The sequence below is a fragment of the Sarcophilus harrisii genome, chromosome 1 (genome assembly GCF_902635505.1).
Source record: "Sarcophilus harrisii chromosome 1, mSarHar1.11, whole genome shotgun sequence".
NCBI classification, from domain to species: Eukaryota; Metazoa; Chordata; class Mammalia; order Dasyuromorphia; family Dasyuridae; genus Sarcophilus; species Sarcophilus harrisii.
In genome coordinates, this window is record NC_045426.1 from 554,866,113 (window position 1) to 554,886,734 (window position 20,622).

Consider the following 20,622-nt stretch of genomic DNA (forward strand, 5'->3'; position numbering starts at 1 on the left):
AATATATGTTAAATATGGTAGAAATATATGTTAAATGCAATATATACATACATATTATACACATTTATTATCTTGCTGTACAAGAAAAATCAAATAAAACATGAAGAAAATAAAAAATCAGTAAACAACATCAAAAACAGGGAGAATGCTTTGTTGTGAATCACATTCAGTTTTCTCTGGGTATAGATGGCTCTTTTGATCACAAGACCATTGGAACTGGTCTGAATCATCTCATTATCAAAGAGAGTCATGTCCATCAGAATTTATCATTGTATAATATTGTTGTTGCCATGTACAATGATTTCCTGGTTTTAATCATTTCACTTAGCATCAATTCATGTAAGTCTCTCCAGGCCTTTCTGAAATCATCCTGCTTATTGTATCTTACAGAATCATAATATGCCATAGTATTCATATACCATAAATTATTCAGCCATTCTCCAACTGATGAGCATCCACTCATTTTTAAGTTTCTAGCCACTACACAAAGGGCTGCCACAAATTTTTTTGCACATGGGTCCCTCTCCCTCCTTTAAGATATCTTTGGGATATAAGCCCAGTAGAAATATTTCTGGATCAAAGGGTATGCACAATTTGACAATTCTTTGGGCATAGTTCCAAATTGCTCTCCAGAATGGTTGGATCCATTCACAATTCCACTAACAATGTATTTGTGTCCCAGTTTTCCCACATCTATGACATTTGTCATCTTTTCCTGTCATCTTAGCCAATCTGAGAGGTATGCAGTGGTATCTCAGAGTTGTCGTAATTTGCATTTCTCTGATCAATAATGATTTATAGCACCTTATCATATGACTGGAGATGCTTTTAATTTCTTCATCTGAAAATTGCTCATATCCTTTGATCATTTATCAATTGGAGAATGGCTTGCATTCTTACAAATTTGGGTCACTTCTCTATATGTTTTAGAAATGAGGCCTTTATCAGAAGCTTCGAATATAAAATTGTTTCCCAGTTTACTGCTTCCCTTAAAATCTTGTCTACATTAGTTGTGTTTGTTTGATAATAAAATTATCTACTTTGTGATCATGGCAATGATATCCAATTCTTCTTTGGTCACAAATTACTTCCTCCTCCACAGACCTGAGAGATAAACTATCCTATGTTCTTCTAATTTGTTTATGATATCATTCTTTTTGTCTAGATCATGGACACATTTCAATTTTATCTTGGTATACAGTATTATATATGGGTCGTTGTCTAGTTTTTGCCATACTGGTTTCTAATTTTCCCAGTAGTTTTTGTCACATAGTGAATTATTATCCCAAAAGCTGAGGTCATTGGGGTTGTCAAACACAAGATTACTATAGTTATTGACTATTTTGTCCTGTGAACTTAACCTATTGGACTGATAGTCTATTCTATTTCTTAGCCAGTATCAAATTATTTTGATGACCGTTGCTTTACAATATAGTTTTAGATCTGGTATAGCTAAATTGCCTTCATTTGCATTTTTTTCTCTAATTCCCTTGAAATTCTTGGCCTTTTATTCTTCCAGATGAATTTTGTTAGTACTTGACCATGCCCCCCCAGCACCTAAAGTCATTCAGCACTGACCCAGTACAGTTGCTATAACTTGTAGGGAAAATTTGGATAATCTCTCTTTTGTCCTAAAAGCAGACTACTCTCTTTTATAGTACTGATCTACTGGCTTGCAACCAGGGCAGAGCAGCCAACATTGCTGGAAATTCCTTCCCATAGATTCTCCAGCATGCAGAGCCCACACTGCCCAAGGACTATGTGCTGCCTGCACTCTGTGTCTGTGCTCTGCCTGCTTGCACTTGACCCACATCCCTTCATCCCTGATTGAAACAGACCTTTTCTGAAGATCTTTGAAATTATCTTCTGCTGGTAATTTATTACACTCCCAATATTTGTGGGTTCTGTCGGTCCAGAACTAATGCAGAGGCTGGACTTGCTAGTTAGTCTGAGGGGCGTGAGAAGATCTTTTAAAAAAAGATGTGTTTTCTCAGCCATTGTGGCTCTACCCCTGATAATTTCCAATTAATTCAAACATATGCATAGATAATTTTCAACATTCACCTTTACAAAATCTTGTATCCCAAATTACTTTCCTTCCCTTCTCTTCACTCCATCCCTTAGATGACAAGTAATTCAATGTGTTAAACACATGTAATTCTTCTATACATATTTCCACAATTATTACACTGCACAAGAAAAATCAAACCAAAAAGAGAAAAAAATGAGAGAAAACAAAAGGCAAGCAAACAACAATAAAAAGGTAAAAAATACTATGTTGTGATCCACACTCAGTCCCCACAGTCCTTATTTTGGGTACAAATGGCTCTCTTCATCACAAGGTCATTGGAACTGGCCTCAACTATCTCATTGTTGAAAAGAGCCATGCCTGTCAGAATGGATCATCATATGACCAATTCTGATGGACCTGGCCATCCTCAGCAATGAGATCAACCAAATCATTTCCAACAGAGCAGTAATGAACTGAACCAGCTACGCCCAGAGAAAGAACTCTGGGAGATGACTAAAAACCATTACATTGAAATTCCCAATCCCTATATTTATGCCCACCTGCATTTTTGATTTCCTTCACAAGTTAATTGTACAGTATTTCAGAGTCTGATTCTTTTTGTACAGCAAAATAACGGTTTGGTCATGTATACTTATTGTGTATCTAATTTATATTTTAATATATTTAACATCTACTGATCATCCTGCCATCTGGGGGAGGGGGTGGGGGGTAAGAGTTGAAAAATTGGAACAAGAGGTTTGGCAATTGTTAATGCTGTAAAGTTACCCATACATATAACCTGTAAATAAAAGGCTATTAAATTAAAAAAAAAAAAAGAATGGATCATCATATAAAATTGTTATTTCTATGTTCAATATTCTTCTGGTTCTACTCACTTCATTTAGCATCAGTTCATGTAATTCTGTCCAGCCCTCTCTGAAATCATCCTGCTGACGGTTTCTTTTTTTATACCTTTTTATTTACAAGAAATATGCATGGGTAATTTTTCAGCATTGACAATTGCAAATCCTTTGTTCCAATTTTTCCCTTCCTTCCCCCCACCTCCTCCCCCAGATAGCAGGTTGACCAAAACATGTTGAACATGTTAAAACATAAGTTAAATGTATACATGTCCATACAGTTATTGTGCTGTACAAGGCGGTGCTGTAAAATGCTGTGCTGTATTGTCCTGTACAAAAAGAATGGATTTTGAAATAGTGTACAATTAACCTGTGAAGGAAATCAAAAATGCAGGAGGACAAAAATAGAGGGATTGGAAATCTATGTAGTCATCTCCCAGAGTTCTTTTTCTGGGTGTAACTGGTTCAATTCATTACTGCTCTATTGGAACTGATTTGGTTCATGCAAACCATTGCTGAAGATGGCTTATGCCCATCAGAATTGATCATCATATAGTATTGTTGTTGAAGTATATAATGATCTCCTGGTCCTGCTCATTTCACTCAGCATCAGTTCATGTAAGTCTCTCCAAGTCTTTCTGAAATCATCCTGCTGGTCATTTCTTACAGAACAATAATATTCCATAATATTCATATACCACAATTTATTCAGCCATTCTCCAATTGATGGGCATCCACTCTGTTTCCAGCTTCTGGCCACTACAAAGAGGGCTGCCACAAACATTCTTGCATATACAGGTCCCTTTCCCTTCTTTAAAATCTCTTTGGGATATAAGCCCAGTAGTAACACTGCTGGATCAAAGGGTATGCACAGTTTGATAACTTTTTGAGCATAGTTCCAAATTGCTCTCCAGAATGGCTGGATGTATTCATAATTTCACCAACAACGTATCAGTGCTGATGACTTATAGAACAATAGTATTTCATAACATTCATATGCCATAACTTATTCATCCATTCTCCAACTGATGGGCAGCCACTCAGTTGGCTACAGACACATTTGCTCATATAGGTCTTTTTTCCTTTTGGAATCTCTTTATATTTTTGGGATACAGGTCACATAGAGATTAAGGGGCTGGATCAATGGGCATAGTTCCAAATTACTCTCCAGAACTCCACCAACAATGTATTAGCATCCCAGTTTTCCCACATCCCCTCCAACATTTAGTATTATCCTTTTGTGTCATCTTAGCCTATCTGAGAGTGTGTAGTGGTACCTCAGAGTTATCTAAATTTGCCTTTCTCTGATCAATAATGATTTAGAGAATTTTTTCATATGATTATAAATGGCTTTTTAAGTTCTTTTTCTGAAAATTGTCTACTCATATCTTTGACCATTTTTCAATTGGAGAATAGCTTGAATTCTTATAAATTGGAGTCAATTATCTATGTATTTTAGATATGAGGCCTTTATCAGAACCCTTGGATATAAATTTTTTTCCTCAATTTATTGCTTTCCTTTTAATGTCATCTGCATTGGTTTTGTTTGTACACAACCTTTTTGTAACTTAATATAAGCAAAATTATCTATTTTGTATTTCCTAATGTACTCTAGTTTTTTTCTGGCCACAAATTCCTTCTTCTTCCACAGATCTGAAAAGTAGACTAACCCTTGTTCTTCTAATTTACTTATAACATCACTCTTTTTGTCTGAATCATTTCGACCTTACCTTGGTATATGGTGTTAGCTGTGGGTCATTGCCTAGTTTTTGCCATCTTCATTTCCAATTTTCTCAAAATTTTTTGTCAAATTGTGAGTTCTTATCTCAGAAGCTGAGATCTTTGGATTTATGAAACACTAAATTACTATAGTCATTGACTATTGTGTCTTGTGAACTTGAACTATTCCACTGATTGACTACTGTATTTCTAAGCCTGTATCAAATAGTTTTAATGATCACTACTTTATAATATAGCTTCAGGTCTGAAACAGCTAGGCCATTATCATTTGCATTTTTTCCTTGAAATTCTTTACCTTTTGTTCTTTCAGATGAACTTTGTTGTTATTTTTTTCTAGCTCTGTAAAATAATTTCTTGGGAGTTTGATTGGTATGGCACTGAAAAAGTAGATTGTTTTTTAAGTAGTATTATCATTTTTATTATATTAGCTAGGCCTATCCATGAGCACATGATAGATTTCCAAGTACTTAAATCTTACTGTATTTGTGTGGAAAGTGTTTTGTAATTGTGTTCATGTAGTTCATGACTTTGCCTTGACAGGTAGACTCCCAAATATTTTATATTATCTACAATTATTCTAAATGGAATTTCTCTTTGTATCACTTGCTGCTGGACTTTGTCAGTAATATATAAAAATTCTGATGATTTATGTAGATTTATTTTGTATCGTACAACTTTGTTACAGTTTTGAATTGTTTATACTAGTTTTTTAGTTGATTCTCTAGGTTTTTCTAAGTATATATTTATATCATCTACAAAGAGTGATAAATTTTGTTTCCTCATTACCTACTCTAATTTCTTTAATTTCTTTTTTCTTTTCTTATTGCTAAAGCTAACATTTCTAATACAATATTAAATAGTAATGGTGATAGTGGGCAACTTTGTTCACCTCTGATCTTATTGGAAACGGTTCTAGTTTATCCCAATTTCATATGATGCTTGCTGTTGGTTTTAAATAGATGCTATTGATAAATTTAAGGAAATCTCCACTTATTCCTATACTCTCTAGTGTTTTCAGTAGGAAAGGGTGTTAGGTTTTGTCGAATGCTTTTTCTGCATCTAGTGAGATAATCATATGATTTTTGTTAGTTTGGTTATTGATACAATAACAGTAGTTTTCCTAATACTGAACCAACCCTGCATTCCTGGTAGAAATCCTACTTGGTCACATTGTCTTATCCTGGGGATAACTTCCTGTAATCTCTTTGCTAATATTTTATTTAAGATTTTTGCATCAATATTAATTAAGAAAAGTGGTCTATGATTTTCTTTCTCTGTTTTGACTTTACCTGGTTTAGGTATCAGTACCACATCCATGTCATAAAAGGAATTTGTTCAGACTCCTACTTTGCTTATTTTTCCAATAATTTGTATAATATTGGAAGTAATTGTTCTTTAAATGTTTGATATAATTCATATGTAAATCCTTCTGGCTCTGGGGATGTTTTCTTAGGAAGTTGATTAATACCTTGTTCAATTTATTTTTAATAAAATGGTACTATTTAAATAATTTTATTTCCTGTAAATCTAGGCAATCTATATTTTTTGAGCATTCATCCATTTCGCTTAGATTATCAGATTTATTGGCATACCGTTGGGCAAAATAACACCTAATTATTGCTCTAATTTTCTCTTCGTTAATGGAAAGTTCTCATTTTTCATTTTTAATACTAACATTTTTTTCTTTCCTTTTTCTAAACAAATTAAAGATTTATCTATTTTGTTGGGGGTTTTTTCATAAACCAAACTCTTAGTTTTGTTTATTAGGTGAATAGTTTTTGTTTTTGTTTTTTTTTTTAGAATTTCAAGTTTGGTATTTGATTGGAGGGGTTTAATTTGGTTTTTATCTAGCTTTTTTAGTTGCAAGCCCAATTCTTTGATCTTCTCTTTCTCCATATTGTGCAAGTAAACATTAAGAGATATAAAATTTCCCTTAAGAACTGCTTTGATTGTGTCCCATAAATTTTGGTTTGTCATCTTATTATTGTCATTCTCTTGGATTAAATTATCAGTTGTGTCTATGATTTGTAATTTCACTCATTCTTTAAGATTAGATTATTTAGTTTCCAATTAATTTTTGGTCTGTTTTACCCTGGGCCTTTTATTACATATAATTTTTATTGCATCATGATCTGAAAAAGATACATATATTATTTCAATCTTTCTGCATTTGATTTTAAGGTTTTTATGCTATAATAAATGGTCAGTTTTTTGTGTACATTCCATGTGCTGCCAAGAAAAAAGTATATTCTTTTCTGTCTCTATTCAATTTTCTTCAAAGGTCTATCATAGCTAACTTTTCTAAAATTTTATTTACCTCCTTAAATTTTTTTCTTATTTATTTTGTGGTTTGATTTATCTAGTTCTGATAGAGCAAAGCTGAGATCCCTCACTAGTTTAATTTTCCTGTCTCTTTCTTGGCACAGATCTCTTAACTTCTCTAGGAATTTGGATGCTATGTGTGTATACCACTTGGTTTACAAGTGTTTAATTTTGATATTATACTTCATTATCTATGGTACTCTTTGGTAAAATGTAGTTTCCTTCCTTAAGTCTTTTAATTAGGTCTATCTTTGCTTTTGCTTAATCTGAGATCAGGATTTCTCAAGCTGCTTTTTTTTTACTTCATTTGAAGCATAATAGATTCTGCTCCAGTCTTTTATCTTTACTTTTAACTGTTATCTAGCACTCTATTTTAAATGTGTTTGTTGTAAACAACATATTGTAGGATTCTGGCTTTTAATCCACTCTGTTATTCTGTTGTATGTGAGAATTCATCCCATTCACATTCACAGTTAAAATCACAAACTCTACATTTCCCACCATCTTATTTTCCCCCCAAGTTATACTTTTCTCTTTCATTTTCCCTTTTCCCTCCTCCCCAGTCTTTGCTTCTTACCACTTTCCTCAAACAGCCCTTCCCTTTTACAGCCCCTCCCCCTCTATTTATGCCTTTCCTCTTCTACTTCTGTTGTCCCTTTTGTTAGCCTCCCCTTTCCCTTTCTCCTTTTCTCTCCTACTTTCCTATAGAGTGAATAAAGTTTCTCTGTGATCTAAATACACCTGATATTCTTCTTTGAGCCAAATCCAATAAAAGTCATGATCACATAATGCTCATTCTCCTTTCTTCTTTCCCTCAATTTTAATGGGTCTTTTTTGCCTCTTCATGAGATATAATTTAACACATTTTAACTCCCTTTTTCTCTTCTTCCAATACAATCCCCTTTCCATCTCTAGTTACTTTTTTATATCATCACAATAAAATCAAATATATACACCCTCTAAATATAGTTATATCAAAGATACAGTTCTCACAAGTTAAACATATCATCTTCTCATATAGGGATGTGACCTTTTTAACTTTTAAAAGAAATCATTCCCTCCCTTCCTTTTTACTTTCTATACTTCTCTTGAATTCTGTATTTGAAGATCAATTTTTCTGTTCAGCATTGGTCTTTCCATCAGAAATAAATGAAATTCACATTTTTAATTGAATGTCCATTTTTCCCCTGAAAGATAATGCTTAATTTTGCGGGATTGTTGATTCTTGTCTGCCTGCCTTTTCCAACAGATTATTTCCTGAATTATGTCTTTGTTATATCTTATCTTCTATCTCTTCATATTGATTGGTTCCTTCTCTGCTTTTTACATATATATGCTGTCCTCTATCCTAAAACAAACAAAAAACCTCTTCACTACAGCCCACCATCCGATCAAGTTATAGTGCTATATGTATTCTCCCTTTCTCAACCAATTTTTTTAAAATATATTTTTATTTGCAGTACATATGCATGGGTAATTTTTTGCAACATTATCCCTTGCACTCACTTCTGTTCCAACTTTTCCCTTCCCTCTCTCCACCCCCTCCCCTAGATGGCAGGCAGTCTTATACATGTTAAATATGTTATAGTATATCCTAGATACAATATATGTGTGCAAAACCAAACAGTTCTCTTGTTGCACAGGAAGAATTGGATTCAAAAGGTAAAAATAACCTAGGAAAACCAAAAATGCAAACAGTTCACACTCATTTCCCAGTATTCCTTCTCGGGGTGTAGCTGATTCTGTCCATCATCGATCAATTGGAACTGAATTAGACCTTCTCTTTGTTGAAGATATCCACTTCCATCAGAATACATCCTCATATAGTATTGTTGTTGAAGTGTATAATGATCTCCTGGTTCTGCTCATTTCACTCAGCATCAGTTCATGTAAGTCTCTCTAAACCTCTTTGTATTCATCCTCTGGGCATCCTGCTGGGAACAATAATATTCCATAACATTCCTGTACCACAATTTACCCAACCATTCTCCAATTGATGGACATCCATTCATTTTCCAGTTTCTAGCTACCACAAAAAGGGCTGCCACAAACATTTTGCACATACAGGTCCCTTTCCCTTCTTTAGTATCTCTTTGGGATATAAGCCCAGTAGTAACACTGCCGGATCAAAGGGTATACACAGATTGATAACTTTTGGGGCATAATTCCAGATTGCTCTCCAGAATAGTTGGATTTGTTCATAACTCCACCAACAATGCATCAGTGTCCCAGTTTTCCCACATCCCCTTATTATTTTTTTCATCATTATTTTTTTCCTGTCATTTTAGCCAATCTGACAGGTGTGTAATGGTATCTCAGAGTTGTCTTAATTTGCATTTCTCTGATCAATAGTAATTTAGAACACTTTCATATGAGTGGAAATAGTTTCAATTTCATCATCTGAAAATTGTTCATATCCTTTGACCATTTATCAATTGGAGAATGCTCAGCCAAATTTTTAAAGAAAAAAGTGGTCTACATACATTTCTTTCACTTTCTCCTCTCTTATTCTTCAACCTTTATAATTCAACTTTTACCTAAACTAGTTACTGCAAAATCAGAAATGAGTTCACCATTTGAGGGTCTTTTTTTTATCTCACTGGTGAATATTTTTAAAATAACTTTTTATTGACAGTACATATGCATGGGTAATTTTTTACAACAGTATCCCTTGCACTCACTTCTGTTCCAACTTTTCCCTTCCCTCCTTCCACCCCCTCCTCTAGATGGCAGGTAGTCTTATACATGTTAAAACATTAATGATCTCCCTTCCTGGATTCTCTTCTCTCTGGGTTTTCATAACACTATTCTCTCCTTGTTCTCCTAATCTACTCATTCTTCAGTTCCCTTTACTGATTCATCACCCTTTTCATATAGCCCTTACTGAAGGTCCAAGGTTGGATCCCAACTCCTCTGTTCTTTACTTTCTATACTCTTTCTTAATGATTTCATCAACTTCCAAGTTGATGTAAGTGACACACAGATCCATATATCAAGCACTAGTATTTCCCTGGAGCTTCATTCCTTCATCACCTGTTTTTTACTGGACATTTCAAACTAAATGTTCCAGAAATACCTCAAATTCTTCATGTGCAAAAGAGAATCTGTGATCTTTCTCCACATATACACCTCCTATTCCTGTTCTAAATTTCCATATTTCTCTCAATGACATTATCATTATTCTAATCTCCAGTTTTGCAATTTAGATATTATCTTCAGCTGTCACATCTAGTTATTTGCTAAATCTCACCATTTCTACCTCTAAAAGATTTCTCACATCTGACCCCTTCTATCTAGTCTAACTGGCATTATCTTGTATCCTATCCAGCCCCTCAACATCTCATACTTAGATAATCAAAATAGATTCTTAATTAGTTTATCTGCCTCATCTTTCCTCATTCCAACATCCCACACAGAACTACTAAATTATCCCTAAGTTCATATCTGAGCACTTCACTTCCCTGTTCAATAAAAGACAGTAAGTAATTCTCTCTTGCCTTTAAGTTAAAAGATGAACTCATTTGTTAGGCTTTTAAAATACTGGAGGAGGCTTACAACTGCCCAATTCTGCTCTATTCAAAACATCCTTGTTATGTCATTGGTACTCTTAAATAACATGTTTGTCTTCTTAAAGAAACTCTTAAGGGCAAACAACAACAAAAGCCTTAACCACCTGACCACAACCTATATTTCTATATTCATTTTACCTTACTTTCCGTCTCATATTTTACAGCCCATCAAGCTGTGCTTCTCTCTGTTTCCCATACATGCTTTTCTACTTAGCATTCTTTTACCTTTACAACAGTTTTCTCTCATGATTGAAATATACGTTTTCCTCACATCTGCCTTATATAATCCATCACTTCCTTTAGAAGACAACTTAAGCAGCATATTTCTTAATTTCCCCCAATTGTTAATATAGAACTATCCAATTTGGAATGGGCTACCTGGAGCCTGGAGCAGTAATAGGTTCCCTCACACTGGAGGTTTTCAGACAAAGACTAGATATGTAGTAAAAAGGATTCATCTTCAGGACTAAATAGTCCTAATATTTCCTTAAAAGTCAGAGATCCTCTGGCAATCCTTTAGAGCAACAAACTTGAAGTACATGTTTTGATAATCCTTTCCTCCCCCTTAGTGGTCAGAGTTATACATACATACATACATACACACACACACACACACACACACACACACACATATCTATCTATCTATCTATATATATATATATACTGGTGTGTGTGCATGTATGTGTATGTATTGTGTGCTTATGTGTGTACATATAATAATACCTGCTCAAGAAATATCTGGAAATTAATTGAATGAAAGAAAAATGTTTACGATATTTATATTGCATCATTATAATAATATGATTACAAATTTAAGCATTGGCTATAATTTTTGGAAGAAAAACACAAAGACACAATTTTCTCTTTCTTCAAAAAACTGTGTTTGAAAATATAAAACAATGAAAGTCAACAAATAAAGGGTTGTTAAAATTCTGATATTTTCTTAGAAAATAAAACAATTCTTAAGGATCTTCATCTGACATTGATAAGAACAGATAGCTTCAGAACAGTTAAATTTCTCAAGTTAACAAGCATTTATTTAGTAAGCATTTAATAAATGTGGGGGCAGCTGAGTGCTAAAGAGGATAGAGTACTGAACCTGGAGACAAAAGGAACTGTATTTATTCATTTATTTATTTTTATTCTTTTATTTATTTTTTAATTAAAGCTTTTCTATTTTCAAAATATATACATGGATAATTTTTGACATTCACCTTACAAAACCTTGGGTTCTAATGTTTTCCCTCCATTCCCCCTACTTCCTCCCCCAGTTGGCAAGTGAACCAATATATGTTAAACATATGCATTTTCTCTACACATATTTCCACAAATATCATGCTGCATAAGAAAAATCAAATCAACATAAAGAAGGGAAAGAGACCTGTATATGCATGAATGTTCGTGGTAGCCCTCTTTGTAGTGGCCAGAAACTGGAAACTGAGTGGATGCCCATTAATTGGAGAATGGCTGAATAAATTATGGTATATGAATATTATGGAATATTATTGTTCGGTAAGAAATGACCAACAGGATGATTTCAGAAAGGCCTGGAGAGACTTACACAAACTGATGCTGAGTGAAATGAGCAGGGCCAGGAGATCATTATATACTTCAACAACAATACTATATGATGACCAATTCTGATGGACCTGGCCATTCTCAGCAATGAGATGAACCAAATCAGTTCCAATGGAGCAGTAATGAACTGAACCAGCTACACCCAGTGAAAAAACTCTGGGAGATGACTAAAAACCATTACATTGAATTCCCAATCCCTATATTTTTTCCCACCTGTATTTTTGATTTCCTTCACAAGCTAATTGTACAATATTTCAGAGTCCGATTCTTTTTGTAAAGCAAAATAACAGTTTGGTCCTGTATACTTATTGTGTATCTAATTTATATTTTAATATATTTAACATCTCCTGGTCATCCTGCCATCTGGAGGAATGGGTAGGGGGAAGGAGGGGAAAAATTGGAACAAGAGGTTTGGCAATTGTCAATGCTGTAAAGTTACCCATACATATAACCTGTAAATAAAAGGCTATTAAAATTTAAAAAAAAAAAGTGAATTAGGTGAAAAAAAGAAAAAAGAAAAATCAGATCAAAAAGGAAAAAAATGAGAAATAAAACAAAATTCAAGCAAACAACAATAGAAGGAGTGAAAATACTCTGTTGTGGTCCACATTCAGTTGCCACTGCTCTCTCTGTCGGTGCAGATGGCTTTCTTCATCACAAGACCTTAGGAAATAGTCTGAATCACCTCATTGTTGATGAAACCCATGGTCATCAGAATTGATCATCATATAATCTTGCTGTTTCTGTGTATAATGATCTCCTGGTTTTGCTCATTTCACTTACCATCAGTTCCTGTAAGTTACTCCAGGACTCTCTGAAATCATCCTGCTGATCATTTCTTATACAACAATAATATTTCATAACATTCATACATCATAACTTGTTCAATCATTCTCTAAATGAGGCATCCACTCAGTTTCCAGTTTCTTTCCATTAAAAAGGCTATCACAAATCTTTTTGCATATGTGGGTCCCTTTCCCTCATTTATGATCTCTTTAGGATACAAGCTCAGTGGGAACACTGCTCAATCCATAGGGTATACACAGTTTGAGAGCCCTTTGAACCAGTTTCAAATTGCTCTCCAGATGCTTGAATCAGTTCACAACTCCATCAACAATGTATCTGTTTCCCAATTTACCCACATCCCTTCCAACATTTGCCATTGTCCTTTCCTGTCATTTTAGCCAATTTGATAGGTATGTAGTGGTACCTCAGAGTTGTCTTAATTTGAATTTCTCTGATCAAAAATTATTTAGAATTCCTTTTTATATGACTAGAAATGGTTCTAATTTCTTCATCTGAAAATTGCCCGTTTATATCCTTTGACCATTCATCAACTGGAAAATGGCTTGTATTTCTTCTTTATTTGAATCAATTCTCTATTTTAGAAATGAGGCCTTTATCAGAAACTTCGAATGTAAAAACGTTTTCCCAGTTTGTTGCTTCCCTTCTAAATTTGTCTGCATTGGTTTTGTTTGCACAAAAACTTTTTAACTTAATATAATCAAAATTATTCATTTTGCATTCAATAATGTACACAAGATTTTCTTTGGTCACAAATTCCTTCCTTCTCCACAGATCTGAGAGATAAACTACCCTTTGTTCTTCTAATTTGTTTATAGTATCACTCTTTATGTATAAGTCATGAACCCATTTTGATCTTATTTTAGTTTAAGGTGTGGATCAATGCCTGCCATACTAATTTCTGCCATACTAATTACCAATTTTCCCAGCAGTTTTTGTCAAATAGCGAGTTTTTATCCCAAAGTCTGAAGTCTTTGGGTTTGTCAAACACTAGATGACTATAGTCATTAACTATTTGTCTTGTGAATCTAACCTATTCCACTGATCGACCACTCTATTTTAGGTCTGGTACAACTAAGCTACCTTCATTTGCATTTTGTTTCATTAATTCTCTTGAAATTCTTGACCTTTTGTTCTTCCAGATGAATTTTGTGATTTTTCTAGCTCTGTGAAGCAATTTTTTGGCAGTTTGATTGGTATGGCACTGAATAAATAGATTAATTTAGGTAGCATGGGAAGAGCTGGATTTCAATCTGGCTTCAAATGTGCCCCTGAGCAAGTCACTTAATCTCTGTTTGCCTCAGTTTCCTTATCTATAAAATGAAAATAACAATAGCACCTACCTCCCAGGGTTGTAGTAAAGAATAAATATAAGAACAGTCTTATAGCATTTAGCACAGTGCTTATAAGATTGTAAGTGCTATATGTCTTCATCATTACTGTTGTTATTATTCTTGTTATCATTTGCTATCTACTGGAATTTTGCTAATAGTGGGAATACTAATAGAAGCAGAAATAAAGATAGTCTCTTTTCTCAAGAAGCTTACATTCTAATGAAAGAAAATACTATATAAAAGGAAGCAGAAAGAAGAGTGATTCATCCATGCTGTTGGTATTTCTAAAACAGGATATTAGAATTTAAATACTTATCTGTAAGCAGAGTTAAGCTTGATAAAATGTCGCAAAATTTATCCCCTAAACTAAGCAGCAAGGAGTCAAGTTTAGATGTTGGTCCAGCTGTACCTTTCAGAATGTTTACCTTTTTGATCCTCCAAATGTATAGAAATATTATAGATTTTTCTTTTGATGGGACATTTTTATGTACAGTAAGTTTAAACTAAGAAATGTGCTTAGTTTTTTTATAGAGTCCCTAGAAAAATATGTCAAGAAATTTATTTAGGAACTTCCTTGGATTATCATGTATGAATTATTATATTATGCTCAAAAAGAAGACAAAAGTATCATTAAATTTCTCTCTTTCATGCTTAGTATTTAAGCCCTAGGCACAAAATAGTTCTAAATAGGATTTCCTTAATCCCTAGGGTTCTATTTTCTTTATTTACTTCAATATTTGTGATAGGGGCACTTCTTTGCAGATCAAAATCTCTTTCAGCCTTAGGAAATATTTTAATGAATTGTTATGATCCCCAAAATATTTCACCACCTGGTGGCCAATATTCTGGCAACAAGTGTATCAAACTCAGCTTGGCTAGTCCTCAAATGATAACTAGTCAAAAGCAGACATTTTCTTGAAGTATCTCCACTTTCATGAGAAAGGAAAGAGCTTTTCTTCCTTTGACTTTTTTTGGGAAACCAAAATCAAAAACAAGGCATTCAATTCATTTTGTTTCAATAAGTGTTTGTTAAAGGACTACTAAGGGATGCATTATTTTTACTAGCTAGTTCTAGTCCTCAAACAAGTTTCCACACCATTGAAAGAGGGAGAGAGAACTAATGGGAGGGGTGGCTGGGAGTGATCTTAAAAGTCTTTCTTTGGAGATACCCATTGAGGGGCGAGGAGAGGCGGCACCAACAGGGTTAGCATATTCCTGGTACAAACAAACAGCTCTGCAAAGGATCAGAATTTGAAATGTCAAGTCAAAACTGATAACAATCTGACAAAAAAAAAAAAAACATAGTTTAAAAAAAGTTACACAGCTGATAGACCAGGTTGGCTAGAAAGTGGTTGAATGCATAAAGAAGAAAAAAATTTAGTCTGGAAAGATAAATGGGAATTAATCTTTGTAATGCTCTCCATATATCAATCAGAGTGAGGATTTCTATTTTTTTCCAGAAACAATAGGAACTCTTGAAGATTTTTAACTATAAAATTAGGAAGGAGAATAGCATCTCAAAAAACAATATGTTATATCTTTTAAAGCCATAAAAGATTTTTTGAATCAACTTTCATGCCAAAATATTTACATTAAAGATAGAAGTCCATATAATAGTAAAATAGATTTCTTCTCAGAAATTATGATATAAAATATTACAAAAACAATTAAAACAATTGGCACTTCCCTCAGCTCACAAGTTCCCTAGTAAGCCAAGTGTGATTGGTTCATACAGGAATTTGTACTCCAGGATATTACTACATCAATTCTTGAGAATGTGTTTTTAATTTACTAAATTTTTCAATGTGCAAAAGAATAGCCCCACTAAGCAGTTTTTATTTGCACTTGCTGAAGGCATAGCTTGGTGCACCCCTTCTATTTATTAGCCTCAGTAACCTCTCAGAGAGACATCATAAGTTTTTCTAGTTAACTATACCTAGAAAGCTACTTTAGCAAATTATCCTTGAGCTCTCTACACTGAACTGAAGTAGAATGAAGGTGAGAGAATACTGCCTTTTAAAAGACAGGAGATCTTTGACAAAACATCTACATGGATGAAGTTTGCCTTTAGTGTTATCCCACCTCTCTTCCTGGCTTGCCCTTGTTCTTCTTCAAGTAGCTGACATTTCTTTGTCCACTCCCTCATCTTCAAGAAATGAATGCCCCCATATTATATTTAAGTTACTTAAAGTTCCCCAAACTGGCTTGGCATGTCACTCAAATCTGCCTTTTTTCTCCCTTCTTCTGTCCTAGTGATCCAAAATTTCCACTGGCTCTTTCTTCTCTGTTCTTTCCACCTCCATCATAACTTTCTCAAAAATTAGTTCTTAGGAAGTAAATCTAATTAGCTGTATACAAGCCTTTAATTTTCTTGATTCGTGATTTAGTTTCAAATATTCTAAATGTAAGCAAGCACTCCCCAAGTACTTTGAAAGTTCTATAATACTGGGGTCCTCAATACTATTTGTTTATTTATTTTTTTCTTTATTATCATAATTTTTTATTTACAAACTATATGCATAGGTAATTTTTCAACACTAATCCTTGCAAAACCTTCTGTTCCAATTTTTCTCCTCCTTCCCCCCACCTCCCAGATGGCAGGTAGTCCAATACATGTTAAATATGTTAAAAGTATGTTAAATCCAATATATGCATACATATTTCTACAGTTATTTTGCTGCACAAGAAAAATCGGATCTAGAAAGAAAAAAAACTGAGAAGAAAGACAAATATGCAAGCAAACAATAACAGAAAGAGTGAAAATGTTATGTTATGGTCCACACTCATTTCCCATAGTCCTCTATCTGGGCGTAGATGGCTCTCTTCATCACTTAACAATTGGAACTGGTTTGAATCATCTCATTGTTAAAGAGAGCCATGTCCATCAGAATTGATCATTGTATAGTCTTGTTGTTGCCATGTATAATGATCTCCCAGTTCTGCTTATTTCCCTTAGCATCAGTTCATGTAAGTCTCTCCAGGCCTCTCTGAAATCATCTTTTTGATCATTTCTTACAGAACAATAATGTTTCATAATATTCATATATCATAATTTATTCAGCCATTCTCCAACTGATGGACATCCATTCAGTTTCCAGTTTCTATCCACTAACAAAAATCGCTACCACATTTATATCTTATAAGCCCAGTAGTAACATTGCTGGGTCAAAGGATATGCACAGTTTTATAACTTTTTGAGCATAGTTCCAAATCGCTCTCCAGAATGGTTGGCTTTATTCACAGTTCCACCAACAATGTACCCAGTCTCCCATTCTGCATACTATTTAGCAAATTATATTGTGAACTGTTTTGCATACTAAGATAGTAGTCATATTTATATCCTTGTCCCCAATTGCATCTTCTACCATCCTTTGCCCAGTTGCCTGCCAAAATTCTTTAGAGGAAAAGAAGTTGGAACTGAATGATTTTCTCTATATATTTGTCTTATCAGAGGCACACATTAAATGGGCATTATGTGCCAGGCACTGTGCTAAACAATGGGGATACAAAAAAGGAGGAAAAGACAATATTTCTCTCAAAGAGCTCACAATCTAACTGGACATACAATATGCAAATAAATGAATACAAAGCAAGTTAAATTCAGGATAATTAGGAAATAATTAAGAAGGAAAAAACTAGAATCACAAAGGGTTATAGAAGGTTTCCTTTGAATCACGATGAGCCCAATTCTCCTTTTACAAAGGATAGAACAGTAAAAGAACTAGATGCCTGGTTATTACTTGGGACTCACATGTTATTAAAATCTACCAAAAAAAAAATAAAGACTTAATGCCAAAATAAAACTTATCTCTTTTTTTTTTTCCAAGGCAAAATGTTGCCCACTTTTTTGTACTTGGATATGTGAAAATCATTTTATTCAGTCATTTTCCAATTGGAGAATTCTATTAAGTAGGATGTTTCAGCCCCAGTTAAGCCTCATCCTGAAAGTTTTACCTTATTTTTTCCTTCAGAATTCTTTACTCACAAGGGACATGAATTTTAAAGGGACCATTTTAGGTTTGATTAAGGAAGAACTTCTCAAAATTAGAACTATCCAAAGTGGAATGAGCTTCCTTAAGAAATATTGGCTTTCAGCCTCCTGACTCCCTTCTAGCAGGAGCTAGACATACTCTTCTTGGGTAACTGTTGCCATGGGATTCTTTCACAATGATAGATTGAACTAAATGGTGGCAGAAGCCTCATTCAATTCCATTCAACAAGATAGAAATATTTCTCTCTTTCAAATTGCTGGGGTGTTTAATAATACTCTATAAGATAGTGGTTCTCGAACTTCTGTTCTCAATATCTTTATACTATTAAAATTATTGATGACTTATCCAAAGAGTTCTTATTTATATGAGTTAAATTTATAGATATTTACCATATTATCAGAAAGGGTTTAGAGACTCATAGGATTCTCTGGATTCTACTTTGAGAACCACTACTTTAAGATATAAATAGATAAGATCACTTCTCACTAGCCTTGAGAAAAAGGGATATTGCTTTTTAAACCAAATAAATATGATTGATAGAATTTTTAATCATGTGTAAGAGTTCATTCTCTTGAATGGAAACACTTGGGCTATGTAAATCATTTAGATTTAAGAGGGGACTTAGGTGGTGGACCCAAGATGACAGAGTAAAGTCAGGAAGCTGCTCAAGTTTTCCCAGTTTCCCTCAAAAACCACATGAAACCAAGCCTCTTAACAGAATATAATGGAATGAAACAACTCACCAGATCAAGATAGACTAAAAACTTCAAAAAAGGTCAGTTTCACTGGGGTGAAAAATGTGTTAAGCACAACTCAGACAGACTCTGGGAAAGCAGGTGGGAGGGCCTTATTCACAGCAAATTAGCAACTGAAACCCTCAGTCCTGCCTCAGTAGAGGAGCAGACAAGTGGGACAGCCTCCAGTCCCAGCTCAGAAAGCAAACTCTGGGAAACCAGGCTGTTTCCTGAATAGAGCAGGCAAAGCTACCCCTGCTGCAAACACAAGGTTCCCCATGCTCAAAGCACAGGAAACTTGAGACACTACCACCTTTACCCCAGAAGCAGAGTTCTACCTTCAAGGTAAAAAAGAGGAAATACCAAAAGAAAAGGAAAGAAAATGAGCAATAACCAAAAAAGAACCTTGACCATAGAAAGCTAGAGTGGTGACAGGGCAGACCAAAACACCAACTGAGAGGAAAGCAGAATGTCCACAGAAGAAATTTCAAAGAGTGAGATAAATTTATCTCAAGCCCAAATACACTTCTTGGAAATGCTCATAAAAAACTTCAAAAGGCAAATGAGAAAAGAAATGAGAGGTATGCATGAGAAAAGGAAGTTTGAAAAAGGAAGGAAAAAATCGTCTAAATAAAATGACTCCTTAAAAAGTAGAATAAACCAAATGGAAAAAGAGACACAAAAGATAACTGGAGAAAATTACACATTAAAAACTAGAAAGGGGGACAGCTAAGTGGTGCAATGTATAGAGCACCATCCCGGAAGTCAGAAGGATCTGAGTTCAAATATGGCCTCAGACACTTAACACTTCCTAGCTGGGTGACCCTGGGGAAGTCACCTGACCCCAACTGCCTCAAAAAAAAAAAAAAAAAAGAAAAACTAGAACAAATGGTAGCTAATGATTTGGTGAGACAGTAAGAATCAATCAAACAAGAGGGGAGTTAAAGGATATGCATGGACAATATTTTTTTTAAGTTATAAAATAAAAGAGCATTTCCCTAACAGTATAAGAAAGATGATTGCACATGAAACTGCAAATCTAATACATACAACTCACTATTCTTTTTAAATATATACTAAAATTATATGTAATTTTTTTCCCTTTTATTCCCTCCCTCTACCCTAGATATGGTTATCATTAGATACAAATCTGTAATGGGCTGAGGTATGAGTTGGTGCACTGAGGTCCCAAGTATGTGAGGCTAAATAGTAATTGGGCTATACTCTATTAATATACATAATTGGATAAAGAATGGTCCCTGCCCATCCTCTGTGCAAGTCCTGATGTGTTGTATAGGAAATGACGATTTGGGTGGGTGGAGGCAGAGAGACACAGGAAGAGAAGCTGGGAGAGATTGAGTCTGGGTTCCATACTCCTAGCTGCTGGTCGTGTGGCTGTGGGTCTAGCTACCTTCTTGACTCAGCTGCACACATTGCTTTCGCCGATTCTCTTCCACCTCCGATCCTTCTTCACTGAGAATATAGACGATTTTCCCCTAACCTGAACTCCGGACTCCTGCTGATTTTAAAATACGCGATCTTCACACAAATCTATAAATGTATGTAAAGTCATTCTATACTAATATTTATTAATTCTTTATCTGGATGCAGATAGAATCACTTTTTAGTCACTTATAATCATCATTCCAAATTAGATTTATAGCCCAAGCCTTTTATC